The sequence below is a fragment of the Triturus cristatus genome, chromosome 1_2 (assembly GCF_964204655.1).
Source record: "Triturus cristatus chromosome 1_2, aTriCri1.1, whole genome shotgun sequence".
In the NCBI taxonomy this organism is placed as follows: domain Eukaryota; kingdom Metazoa; phylum Chordata; class Amphibia; order Caudata; family Salamandridae; genus Triturus; species Triturus cristatus.
The window spans coordinates 176,285,817-176,299,538 of record NC_140580.1 but is presented as its reverse complement, the minus strand read 5'-3'; the positions used below and the strand labels follow the sequence as shown (position 1 = coordinate 176,299,538).

The following is a 13,722-nucleotide window of genomic DNA, read 5'->3' as shown; positions in this document are numbered from 1 at the left end:
AGAATGAACGGACACCACACACGCAGTCAGGGTCTGGGCCGGAAATCCCGTGCGACCTCCGCCCGTTTATTTATAGTCTCTCTGGCCACGCCTGGCCAGAGAGTGATACAAAGTGTGATAGTGCTTCCTGCAGCCTTACGCTGCATGCCGACAACTAGACCGCTACACTGTTAAGGCTGCATATGAAACGATATGAAAGTTAAGTCATACATTACTGGTATGTCGGAAGCAATGGCATAACGCAAAACGATGAGGCCCCCTCCAGCACGCGAGGAGGGGCCAGGGACAGGGATTGCAGGGGCCTGTCTTACGCCCCTGGTCGGAATCTATGTGAAGGTACGCTGGAGAGGTGAGCATGTTTTTCGTTCAAGGAAGAAAGAGACTTTTTTTAGCCGTTTTTGAAAGTGTGGCAGTGGTCTAGTGATACCTCAGTTGTACACCGACTCTATCACAGGCATCTGGTATCTTGCCCTGCAATGCCATCTTTAGGTTTCTTGGACCCCGGGTTCGAAATATTTTAGGGCCCCTTGTTTGTAACAATTTTCAATTTTATTACCCATTTCTGCCAATTGAAGCCCGCAGGATGGCAAACAAACTTTCAGAAATGGGGTACGTGCAAAAATAGCTGAAATATGTCTTACTATAGGTTCTTAAAATGACACTGGACAAAGAGATAGAAGCCGACATAAAGATCTTGGAGGTATAGAAATGGGCAAATGTGAGGTAGAAAGAAAGCAAGTCCACTTTCCCAGGGGTACCTTGTAAAGGTACAGATCCTGTACAATTGCCCCCTATGCTGATGCATTAAAACGTCTCACTCTTTGTTGCCCTGGAGCAGCGTCATTTTCTGGTATTTCGAGGCTGTAATGACCTTGCCCTTAGAGACTAGTTTCTAGATATATAAGGTCACTTACCGTGAATGCTGTGGGTATGAGGCATGTGCTCAGGGCACGGTAGGATTTTAGGGCAGATTCCACTTGGGTCTCCTTTTAATGCACAGGATAACTCTGATACCTTGCATTGTACCATAATTGCTTTCGTTGCTAAAGGAATAGACAGGGTGTTGTAGTGCTCCACCTTGTAGAACAATGCAGTGCATAGGAGTTCTGTTGTCTGGTTGGTGATAAGGAGTTTTGGTAATGGGCTTTGTTGGAAGCTGCAATCATTTAGGTTTGAAACAATAAAATGAGTCGAATATTGTGCTGGTGTTTCTGGCATTGCTAACAGGGGCTGATTGTTGGCACACACGCATGGTCCCCATGCGCAGGGTAGCAGCTGTAAGTCCTGTTTCAGTTTTACTCCATTTTACCAGAGGCAGCTCTCGTTGAGGCAATCAGTGTGACTTGATTGTTGTATTTTTTGTAACTTTATATTATGGGATAATATTGGCTAAAGAACATTGTAAACAAGCATTGGCATAGCCAATAGGTCTCGCCTTTGGGACCTTATAAGTGTTTAGCCATGCAACAGTTGCATAACTAAATACTTATAAGGTCCCAAAAGCGAGACCTATTGGCTATGCAAAGCGGCCGTGCGGCCGTGAAAGTGAAAGTGATCGCGATCACGATCACGATCAAACATCAAAGCGGCCGTGCGGCCACGAAAGTGAAAATAATCGCGGTAAAGCGCGGCGCGCGCGCCCGCGTACATGCACTGTAGCTCTAGGCTGGCCTGGTAGCACTTTTTGGAGCCCTCTCAATAAGTCTCGCCAGACCAGCGCATGCGCTGGGTCAGGCGAGACCTAAAAGCTAGAGCAGAGCCTTGGGGGTCCCCTCATTTGTTTGATCCAACCCATTTCACAGGTATCTGATGTCTGCTTGTGAGATCCTTGGTGCTTTAGGTGTATGGTGCAAGCAGTCGTGTGAGTGTGAGAAGGCGGAAACGATAGTGCTGCAGTTACGAAACTGCAAGAGAAACATTCAAAGGGAAAGCAAGGGGATCAGACCCTAATACTTCCTGGTGCTCCTCCTGCATCAGATCTACCTTGATAACTTCCATGACACACGTGGAGGGCTGTGGACAACCACAAAACAAACACGGTAATGGTTACAGGAGAGGTTACGCTAGACTCCCTGCGAAAACACAGTGGCACTCGCTCCCGAAACTAGAAGGAGTCAAGAGCAGGATGAGTTGGGAGTCATGGAAGCAAGTGCAGGTCATGAGTTCACAAGACTGACTCAGCCTCTCGTCCTTTTGAGGTCTGTAAATTGACTAACATTAACAAGGTTAATAGCAACAACTGTTGTTTACAGAAATGGCAGAAGTGCAGCAAGAAGTACTATGTAAAAACAAGTTATTGCGTTTATTCTATGGCTGTGCTTGATTTTGTACTTGACTCTATTAAACCTAAGCTGCTCTCCATAACCTGCTTTTTCAGTTTGTGTAAATCATGCTTTAGTTTTCCTACCTCTATTGTGTCTGCCTTATGACAGGTCTTTTGTTTCACCTGACAATAGATATCCACCAGTTAGTTTGCTGAACTTGCTTTAAAGTCTTCTGCGTGGAGTGATTTCAAAGCTGTTACAGATACACCTTCTCACAAATGTTTTTAGAGTTTGGTGAGATAATCTTTCCTGCCTAGTGGACCTACTCTTATCCCTGTACCTGGATTTAATATCAGGTTGCGGTGTGACCAATCTGGAATTTTACCTGGGTGATGGCAACGTTGTCAAATGTGTCAAAAGTGACTGAAAAGTTTCAGCGCTCCATCCATCACCTCCTTGCGTTTGCTTTGTTCGCCCTACGTTGGAAGGGTATGCCAAGACGTGGGTCCCTTGTTCACTTTGCCACTGGATTCAAGCTAACCTGGCTGCTGAGGAGGGAAACCACAAAACTGGTCCCAGGATGCTTGTTTCCAGTCCAGGGAAGACCTGGCTTGGCAGTTCGGGCTAGACTGTTCCCACGAAGAACATGGTCAAGACTGATTTGTATATGGCTAGGTCTGAACTGGGGTGGCGAAGTGAGTTAAAAAACGATGATGTATTAAACCCATATCTCTGACTGCGGGCGAGTCTATGAAAAGTTTCAGCGCTCCAGCCATCATCTCCTTGTGTTTCCTTCCTGTCTGAGCGCAGCTTTCAAGTGGTGCAGGGATCACACTACTCTAAAGACATAAAGCTGAAACAGGGGGTGCCTCAGGGGTCTACCCTGAGTCCGACCCTGTTTAATCTTTACGTCACCCCCTTAGCGAAGATCACGGATACATTCGGGATCAATGTTGTGTCCTATGCCGATGATACTCAACTGGTGATTTCCCTTACACAGGCACAGGATAAGGCAGCCTTCAATTTTGTGTCCTGCCTGCAAGAACTGGCTTCTTGGATGGCAAATAATTGCCTGAAATTGAATGGCAACAAGACCGAGGTGCTTGTGATAGGGAAAGCTCCATCAGTGTGGTCATCGGCATGGTGGCCCCAGACTTTGGGTCCCACCCCCACGCCTTGTGAACAGGCTAAGAACCTTGGGGTATGGTTGGACACCAAGCTCTCCTTTGAGCACCATACCAGGCGGGTGGCAGGCGCCTGTTTTGGAGTCCTACATGGTCTTCGGAAAACCATAGATGTGTTGCCTACTGCAGCCAGGAAAACTATAGTGCATGCTCTGGTGACATCGCGTCTGGATTATGGGAACATACTGTACCTGGGTGCAACTGCTAAATGTATGCAGAGACTCCAGTGTATCCAGAACACAGCAGCGTGACTAGTTCTAATGCTTCATAAGAGAGCCTCTGCTAAGAGGGCCTTAGCCTCCCTACATTGGCTTCCAATTAGGGAGAGAGTTTGGTTCAAGGCTCTGTGCGTTAGCCACTGGATCATACAAAGGAAGGGCCCCTCCTACCTGCATGACTTAATAACCCCCTACTCACCGACCCGGCAACTAAGATCTAGCGGGACGGGGCAGGTGTGTGTCCCTACCATCAGAGAGCAAGGATGGGTGGCCGCTCCCTCCGCTACTTGGCAGCACGGCAGTGGAATAAACTCCCTCAGAGCCTCCGGCTGGAGGGTTCTGAGATTACCTTTCGGAAAAGATTGAAAACATACCTCTTCCCTTCTGTGTAGACCCCCTTGCTATGTCCTGATTCTTAGCTCCCCTCTTTTGATGCCGAGTGTAGCTGGTACCGCAGCGCAGGGACACACTAGCCTAGTGTAAACAGGCACTTTATAAATGTGATTATTATTATTATTATTTTATTTGTTTGCCCTAAGTTGGCAGAGTATGCCCAGATGTGGGTGACTTGGTCACTTTGTCACTGGATTCAAGCTAGCCTAACCGATGAGGGGTGAAACCACGAAACCGGTCCCACAATGCTGGTTTCCGGTCCAGGGAAGGCCTGGTTTGGCAGTTCGGGCTGGACTGTTGCAATGAGGAACAGGGTCAAGACTGATTTGCAAATAGGTGTGTCTGAACTGGGGTGGTGAAGTGAGCTAAAGAACGATGATGGATTCAACCCAGATCTGTGACTGAGGGTGACTGTCTGAAAAGTTTCAGCGCCCGTCCATTATTTCCTTGTGTTTGCTTTGTTCGCCCTAAGTTGGCAGGGTATGCCCAGACGTGGTTGCCTTGCTGACTTTGTCACTGGATTCAAGCTAGCCTGACTGATGAGGGGTGAAACTCCAAAACCGGTCCCACAATGCTGGTTTCCGGTCCAGGTAAGGCCTGGCTTGGCAATCCCGGCCGGACTGTTCCCACGAGGAACAGGGTCAAGACTGATTTGCATATGGCTGGATCTGAACTGGGGTGGCGAAGTGAGCTAAAGAACGATGATGGAAGAAACCCAGATTTGTGACTGTGGTCGAGAGTCTGAAAAGTTTCAGCGCTCCGTCCATCATCTCCTTGTGTTTGCTTTACCAATGCTTCCACCTCAACTCCTAGCCTACATGATCATCCCCCGGCGCTCCCCTCCCTGAACAACCATTACTCAATCATGGTCCCTCATAACAGACATTACCACCTACCACTCTACCAAAATCTATGCCATTCAGTCTGTGCTGTTTTTTACGTCCTACACCCCATCTATTATACTCCCCACATCTCAAGCTGCACCCACATGTTCTGCCCAAATTGCTTCCATCGTTGCCTCACGACCAGCAAGGATAATTCTCATAAGTAAGACTGTCATCCTGTTTTGAGCATCCTCAGACTATTTCACTGCCCAAAATACGGACATCTGTCTCCGCCACAGTCCTCTAAAGCCTCTCTACTCTGTTCAGTCACACCATGTTTTCTGGTGCATACCCTATTGTCTTGCCACTATTAAAAAAACATTTGGACCTCTCCAAAAACTTCTGCGTCTTTCAACCTTCCTTTTTTCCAAAAATCATGAATGCCTCATGTTCGTCTGTCTTACATCCTATCTCTTGGTGCACATTCTTAATAATCCTTTCCGATATGTCACCATTCCACCTCAACAGCTCTTTGTTATTTGATAAATGTAAAGACCTCTAAAGACCTCCGCACAGCATGTTTCGGATCTGCTTCTCACCAGCTTTTCTCAGCATTGGCCATACTTGTCATTACCAGCATGGTCCTCAATCCTCTGAAAAAATGTTCTCTGTCTCATAGTGTTCCTCTCACTCTTCCTCAAGCACACGGCATGCCCCACTTCTCGAGCCTGGGACCGCCTCTTTTCCAGGTTACCTCCTTAGGCAACATAGGTACCTCACCCGGCTTCTCTTGTAATCTACATGTTGAAGATATTCCAACATTTCTCAGTTTCCCCTTTCTCCTAACCTCATCTCTAAACTCCTCTTTTGATTGTCTAATGGAAACCTGCCCTGAGATGTCTCAGTTCACTAGTGCTAAGAGCATGTAAACATGGGGGGCTCCCTGCAAACATAGCATAGCTCAATCCCCTCTGACTCTGTCCTCTCTATGGCTAACCCCCTGATACCCCCCTGTCCTGGCTGAAGCTTGGTGCACTCTTCAACCCCATCATGTGCCTGTCATCTTTCAGCAGTAGCATACAAAGGTCACCCTGTGCTCCTAAGTGGATTTCTGTGTAACTACAAAGCAGAACAAATAGGCGTTCCCTTGGAGTAATTTCTAAATATTTCTATTACTTGTAAGTCATGTAAAATGCCACATTTAAAAAGAATAATTTAATATAAAGTATATTTACATATTGTTGCAAAAAAGGGGAAGACGCTTGAGAGCAGGAAAATGGCAACTGGCTTTGCTTTATGTGAATATCATCTAAATGTTTACTGGTTCTTTATAAGTGATTGGAAGTTAATATGCCAGAGTGGGGAGAGTTTGGCCATTTTCCAGCTTCGTATACCACTTGGGAGGTTGTGGAAGCATTTAATGTGCGAAAGTGCAGGCCACAAAGTGCAAAAAGGTGGTACGACTGGCATAATTTAACATTAAAAGAAAATGAGGCATGGGGCTGTATGGGCTCATTTAGATCTCGGCACTCCTCAAGCCCTACCCCTAAATTATCGCCTCCATCCCACTGTTGAATGCAGAGTGAGCATCCATACTTTTTGGCGCTCTTGGATTTCGTTTTGCATTTTAGCAACAAGCCCCCAAAGCATGGGGTTGTTGCTGAAAAATAAAACGACAAATATTGCTGGCACATATGGAGTTCGATTCCCGTGCGTCAGGGACATTTTAATATTTCCCTTCTCAGGGCTTCTAGAAAATTAAAAAAACAGTCATGGTAGCAGGCTGCCACCACTGTGACCCAGCAGTCCATTGGTTCACAACTTGTGGGGTCAAAGGTTTTTTGATGAAAGAGCCAACAGAGGCTGGGAAACCTGCATCTGCTATGTAGAACCTGTGGGTCAAACCTTGGAATCAACTTCCTCTGCTGTTGAAGAAACACAGAACGTACTTTGTTGAGGAAAAAATTAAAAATGCATCTGTTTTGCTATCTAGCAGTTGGCTCTGCTCAAGTTGGCCCTTAGTGCCAGGAAACCTTCTTTGCTAGCCGTGCACTTAATAATAATTTAATCAAATGAAATCAGCTACTTTGCCATCCATACATGTATTGATTCTTTTACTGAGAAAGGCACAAAACTCTTGTTTCTCGTTGAGATTTACACATTTATTGACTATCTTTCAGGAAACCCACTTTGGTGAAGTGCCATGTTAAATAGGCCACTGTTATTGGCTGCAGTGTGGGTGCTGTATTTTAACACACTACTCGGTATTGGGCACTGTCTGCTTTGCCTGGTTTCATGTGTATGATTTGCTTTTGTAGCTTTGTTATTGTCATTGGGGTGCCGAGGGGATTTTGAAAGTCAATTTTGCTTTCGAATTGTCTAGTATGTGAGCAGTGTCTGTCTCTTCTGAAGTGAGCTGGTACTTTCGCTGTTTTTGTAAAGGTTTGAGAAGTGTTTATACCACACATTCCTAGCTCTTTTTTAATTTGGTTTTGTGCAGATTCCTCCATTCATCCTCTACAGCACTCAGGAAAATATTTCTCTTACTTCTAGAAGTTCTTTAATGTCCTAGAAATTATCTTTTTTGTCACAAATGCCCCGAATTTCTTTAAGGAGTCTTCATATTCTGTCCATACAGCATTATATGGCTGGCACCAGGAGAGCGGGGAGGACATTCAACAAGGGGCTGAGTGGTGGGAGGCTCGGGATTTCACAGACCATATGCTTTATACTCCGCAGGGAGACGAGTGGACAGCTTCGAGAATCGAGGATACAACAACAGACGCCTTCCCCTTTAACTGGGATATACTCCCGGACAACCCCGCCCCGTATGCTGACGCCACAGTCCAGCAGCCAATAAGACCGCATGAGGAACATCTCGGAGTGTGGACGAACACCGGAGCGGGAGAACTGGAGAACGAAGGACGAGAGAGAGAGTACGGAGAACGAGAGAGAGAGCACGGAGAACGAGGACGCCAGGAGGAGCGAGGCAGTACGCTGAAGGTGGAGAAGCCGGAGACAGGAGGACTCCGCAACCACGTATCGCCGAGCCGCGCCCATGGAGGAGCGTGGCTGACCCAGGTACGTGACCGCTTCACGGGTTGGGTCGGGAGGCGGGAGAAGGCGGAGAACTAAAGTAACGCCGCTCGCCGACTCGATTGTACATAGGAGAGCTAACATTCCCCTCCCTCACTTGCACTGATTCCCCATTGCACGCCGGCCGTAGTGTATTTCTTGGCACTTGAGCACCAGAGTGTTGTCCTCACCCCCCGAGCCCTGTGTGAAAAGTAGAAGGGACTGCTTATTGACCCTCGCCTCTGCTTCTGTCTCTCTTTTGGGTTGACGTCACTCCGGAGTCCTCTACTCTTCCCCAGCTGACCAGGAGATGAACCCTCTAGAGGTCCGAAGCTGCAACCGAAACCACCGCGAAGTGGCAGAGACGTATTCCCGTTGAGGCTACAAAATCCTACCGGTCTATCACAATCTGGCTGCATCTAAAAAAAGGGACTATTTAAAAATAAAACCCTCACTGACTAGACGTCGCGTCTTGAGTCATCCTTCCAACCCGCTCACAATGGCACTCTATGTTTTTGTTTAGACAGCTTTAGTAGTTTAATGTAGAAACTTTGCAGTCGGAGCCAAACCAGATGCTCAGTGGTTTCTTGTGCTTCCCTCTATGCGGTGGGGCTGTTTCTATCACTAAGCTGGAGCTTTCTTTAAGGATGTCTTTGATATTCACTGAGTGCTTTTACATCCCCTCTGAGTTCGGATTGTGTTCTTTGAATAGGAAGAGTTCCTGTGGCCTTTCTTTCTAAGCTGTGTCATGGGTTTGTTTCATTTTTCTCTGGTATGTTTCTCGGGTTTGTAGTTGCACAGAGTTGGTGCCGGTATTGTATTGCACTAATGCTTGGTTCTGTCGAGCAAGGCAGAATTACTTTAAAACATTTTATTTGTCCTGGCCACTGGGAAAAACCAATCAATGGTATATAGTCCCCATTGAATACCATACAGACACAGCCTCTTTCTTTGTGCCTCTTATGAGGCTATGGTAATGTCCCAGATTGTAGTCCCCAGCTTTGACATTTGAGGCATACATTTGGAAAAATATCAGCTGTTCAGCTGATTATTCCTGCTGGCAGCCTCGGGAAGCCCTTGTAGTATCATTTCTCAATTTATAATCGCCATAAATCTAAACAGTGCCTGCAGGTTGTTCTGTTGTGCTTTCCTCTATGATCTCATTGCCTTTTGCTCTTCGTCTTGTATAAGGAGTTAATTTCTCAGGCATATCTTGTGTGTTACTGTCTCTCTGTGCTGTGTGGTCCGCTTCAGCTTTCATCCGTGTTTCTGTAGTTTTGGCTTTTGCTTTCTACGGTACAGTGGTTTATGTGTTGGGTTTCTTCTGCTCCTTGTTTTGCATAAAGGTCTCTTTTTCCTACTCATAGCTTTCTTTGAGGTGCCTTTTGTGGGTTTTGCTGTTCATCTCCTTGTTTTGCTTATTTTGATTCTACACTTTGCAAACATTTGTAGCCTGTTTTGTCCCCTACATTTCCTCGCTAATAGCATTTTTTCCTTCATAGTGATTTGCTTGACGGAGCTCCTTTTATTCTCTTTCGGTCTGTTATTGAGCTGTAGGCCAGTGATTTCTTTTTCATTTATTGACTTCTGTTTTGTACTTCGTCCTATTTCTAATGGGGTGATTTCTTAGCTGCTCGTCTGTTTTTATTGCTTGTTTGAACTTAGCACATTTAGTTTATAGTGTGCTGTGACAGTTTTCAAAAGCTTGTTATGTTGTGGACTAACCAAGGCCTGCTGTGTCCTGGCCTGCTCTTCACAATGTCCTGCTCTTCTGTTTCTCTGTGAACTGATATTATTTCCTATCATACCATCTCTTCTCCCAACTGGGTTTTGAAGTCACCCATTCTCTGGGTGAGTTTTGGTAATTCATTTTCAGATTTACAATGCTCGAACTAATTAGACTTGAGCTCCCTGCATAGGATTATTCTTGTTTCATGCAAGCTCTCATTGCATATATTTTTAGCTTTTAATTCTCTCTCTTGTTATTCTTCTTAGACCCCACTTAGCTTCTTGAATAGATCTCGCCCTTCTTGAAAAGTGTAGAAACAGAACAGAGAGCCCTTTGGCAGCTATCATTCTTCTCAGAGAGAATTCCATTTGTTTTGGGGATTCTCTGTCATCTTTGTATTTTTAAAATATTGTTTCTGTATTAGAACGTCATGCTGGTGGTTGCCTCATGCTGTAGGGTGTGTGATTCTAATACTGGAGTTCATTGATCCATGTTCCACGTCATATACTATGGTGTTTGCCTCTCATGATTCTGTGCTTTCAAATTCCCTGTGAATTTTTTTTGGTTAGGGTTTTTGTTCTTCTTACTTGTTATTCCAAGGCTGTTTTCTTAGAATTCTCCTCCTTCTCTGGTGGTTATGTCTCTCAGCTGCTCAGTGCACAGCAGCGGTGAGTTTGCATTTGTCCCAGGTGCCGGATATTCCTCTGCACTTGTTTGTTTCCGATTGGTGTTGTCAGATATGCTGTTTTTGATGGTAAATGAACTTTGCTGGAGGTAAATCATCTGCTCTGTTAACCACTCTCTGTTAGGGTGCGCTATCACACATGAGTATCTAGTCTGCTTCAACCACTTGGCGGCCAAGATGTGGCACTCCCTACCCCTTTGGCTCAGGCAAGAAAAATCTGAAATAGCTTTCCGCAAGAATTTAAAAACATGGTTTTTCAGGTTAACTTAGATAATGGTTCCCATATTCATGCTCTGGACGATAGGACTGATCCCTAGCGCTGGGACACATTAGCTGGCGTAGCTATGCATTCTATAAATCTTCTTATTATTATTATTATTATTAGGGCTCCCGGTTTTATGGTATTTATTTTTTTAACATTTCCGTCTGTATTTATCCATATTTATTTTTTGCTAATTTTTTCTGTATTTATCCATTTTTATTTTGTGTTTTATGTATAAATGAAGCGGCAATAGGTATTTTTCCACATTTATTTAAATTGTAAATGTATACTCTCATTTGAATGTCCTAATGGTTTCAACGGTATACAGTGCAATAGCGTTGTCTGAAAACACTTGCATTGTAGAATAGCATAAATAACTGTAGAACTGCTCATAATTAAGCTTAATTAAAAATGTATTGTCTTTTTTCTTCTCCCCTACTTCCCAAACGGTACAACTACTGAACTGGCACTCATGATTGACAGTAGAAAAAACTCATCCAAGAAGACCTATTTTCCGTATTGATCTGTATTTAAAAATAAATACAGATAGGAATATAAATAGTTTTCTGTCTGTATTTATCTGTAAAAATCAGTAAAAACGGAAAACAGGGAGCCCTAATTATTATGTATCCCTTCTTTAATGTTTGTTTGTGCAGAAATATTGAGTCTTAAAAAAGCTTTTTGAAACCTATAGGTGTTGGTAGAACACATAGACATTGTTGCAGTAGTGTTTTGTTACAGTGTAGGGTTGTCAGGTCTTGACTACCGGATGTAGTAGGTTGGTGCTATTGGTGGCTGTCTTTTCGATGTTCACTCAGTCCCTCTTAGCACTGCATCTTGCATACAGTCTAAGGAAGCACGCATGAAGTTTCTCGAATAAATTGTTCTGTTTCTTGTCTGTCAATAAGTAAATAAGTAGCAGCCATATGAAGGCTATCCGCTGCATCCAGGGTCTGCCATATGATTTATTTGTAACCATGTGTACTTAACGTTTTAACATATTTTATCCTGGTTTTACTGGAATATATTTAGTCTGATCCTTTTTCTCTCTTTTATAAGCACTGTTTTTTTTGTTTTATACATTTTGTATTTAAATATTTATCTTGCTCTTTAATGGTATTTTAGGCCGAAATAAAGATATCTACTGACTATTTGTAACCATGAACGAGCGAATGGATATTGTTTTGTGCAAGGGCGAGTAAGGTTTTTCTCTGTTTAACACACGCAGAGGGATGAACAGCTGTTCTCAGATGTAAAATGCATAATTTGCCTTCCACCACCATAATCTCCCAAATTATAAACTAAAGGACATCTCTGACTGAGGTAATTGTCGTCCACGTTAGAGTAGGTGTTAATGAATCTGCTGTCAGTTTAACAGGGACCAGTGGGTGTCCTTTGTTCCTTGCGCTCATGGAGGAGCGGATGTGGGAAAGTTTATAATTGGTAGCTGGGAAAATGTCATGAAATTGTGTAGTTAACTGTAAAATGTGTTGGAAATCGGACTTTTCTGTTGACTCACAGACTTTTTTTTGAATTATGTGAAGTATGAGTTTTTTTGAAGTGCAGACAGAGCCCCAGAAGAGTGACAGAGGGCTGTACAAGAGTTCATTTGGAAAAACAGAAAACACACAGTACGAAAAAATCAGGAAATAAATCTCCAATTAAAAACGCACCACCAGATTGAAGTTGATAAAAATTGACCACGATACTTAATAGTGTGTATCGTCTTCCTGCTCAATGTAGAGGAGTAAAGATGAATGCTGGAACCCACCTGAGAGCTTTAGGTGAAATAGCGCTGAGTATATGAGTCCCGGAAGGAAGCAGGAGACCTACCATGCAAGACGAGTCAGACATTACCGAGTAGGAATCCAGGTAATTTCACTCAGAAAGTTGAAAATTGAAACCCATATGTGTCTGTAGTACAGTCATACTCATTATTTCATATAAGTTACATGCCCACCCCTTTGTACTGTTCGTCACCCACACTGCAAAGGGTGTCTTGGCATTCTTCGCTTCGCCTTTAACCAATGGCACAAACACTGCTATCAGATCCGTTCACCATCTGAAACCCCACAGCAGGCTTGAGGTTTTCAAAAGACTTGCATTGTCCACTAGCTGGCCCAACTGCCCGCCTGATCAGCAGAAGCCATGACATCTGATCCCATGGTAGAGGACCACTTTCTTCATTTAGAGATCCCTGCAAGCCAGACAGGGACCTCTCTCCCTCTAGTGGACATGCTGGCATTGAACTCTACCAAATGCACTGTCTATTGCCACGCAATCGCCCACTCAACAAAGGTTTATTTCAAGAAGCAAACTCCAAAAGTGGGCCATGATGAGCAGGGAGTTTTCTTCCTGTGCATCAGGGTCATTATTGATTTCCATGCCCAGGACAACCATGCCTCAGAGGACGTTCCCTGGCCGGACAAATTAGTTTGCCCCACTCTCAATAGGGTTAGGCCATCATCACTATGACTTAGCTGTCCATTGGAGGACGGGCCACCAGGTCATGGGTTTCCGATGGCAGAGTCAGCACTGTTTTGGTGGTGGAAATCCTCTGGATTTCCTACCTCTTCATTGAGTGGGCGAACTGCAAGTTTGGAGAGGCAGGTAACCTTAAACTTTATGGCTGTTCACCTGCTCCACCAAACTCTAAATGACCTTCATTTCATATCCCAAAAACGTCTGCATACATTTTGTAACTCCTTACCTCCAAGATTTGTTGGAGGGTCTCATGTACACAGCTGTAAATTCCATATTAAGGCGAGGGAGCATAAGAGGTGTTGGAAATGTGACGATTGTTTTCTTAGCAGAAATCTCATTCCTCCTGTCTATCAGTTTCCTTGTTATTTGAGTGTAGGAAAGATTGGCAGACTTATCCTTCCTGGGTATCCACACTTTATCCTACAGGACTCTGCTCACTATGGCCTGATCCATTTGGCTTCCGGTTTTGCTTGCATCTGTTTGTGTCCATCCCATGGGATACAAAGCTAAGGAGCTTTATAGTACCAGTTGATAACTGGAAATCCAGTTCACCCCATGTTACATTGGGCATTCACTAAAGAAGCCACTGGTTTGGGTGGTCCAC

General features: G+C 44.5%; 1 long non-coding RNA gene across 2 annotated transcripts in view; it reads left to right on the top strand.

Annotated features, from left to right (window-relative positions):
- Nucleotides 1-8,421, top strand: part of LOC146867027 (uncharacterized) — a 301,772-nt gene extending 293,351 nt beyond the window's left edge. For both annotated transcript variants that reach the window (XR_014961062.1, XR_014961063.1), the window contains exon 2: nt 7,623-8,421. This is a non-coding gene — a long non-coding RNA (uncharacterized LOC146867027). The remainder of the gene's footprint in view (nt 1-7,622) is intronic.
- Nucleotides 8,422-13,722: the final 5,301 nt, after the last annotated feature.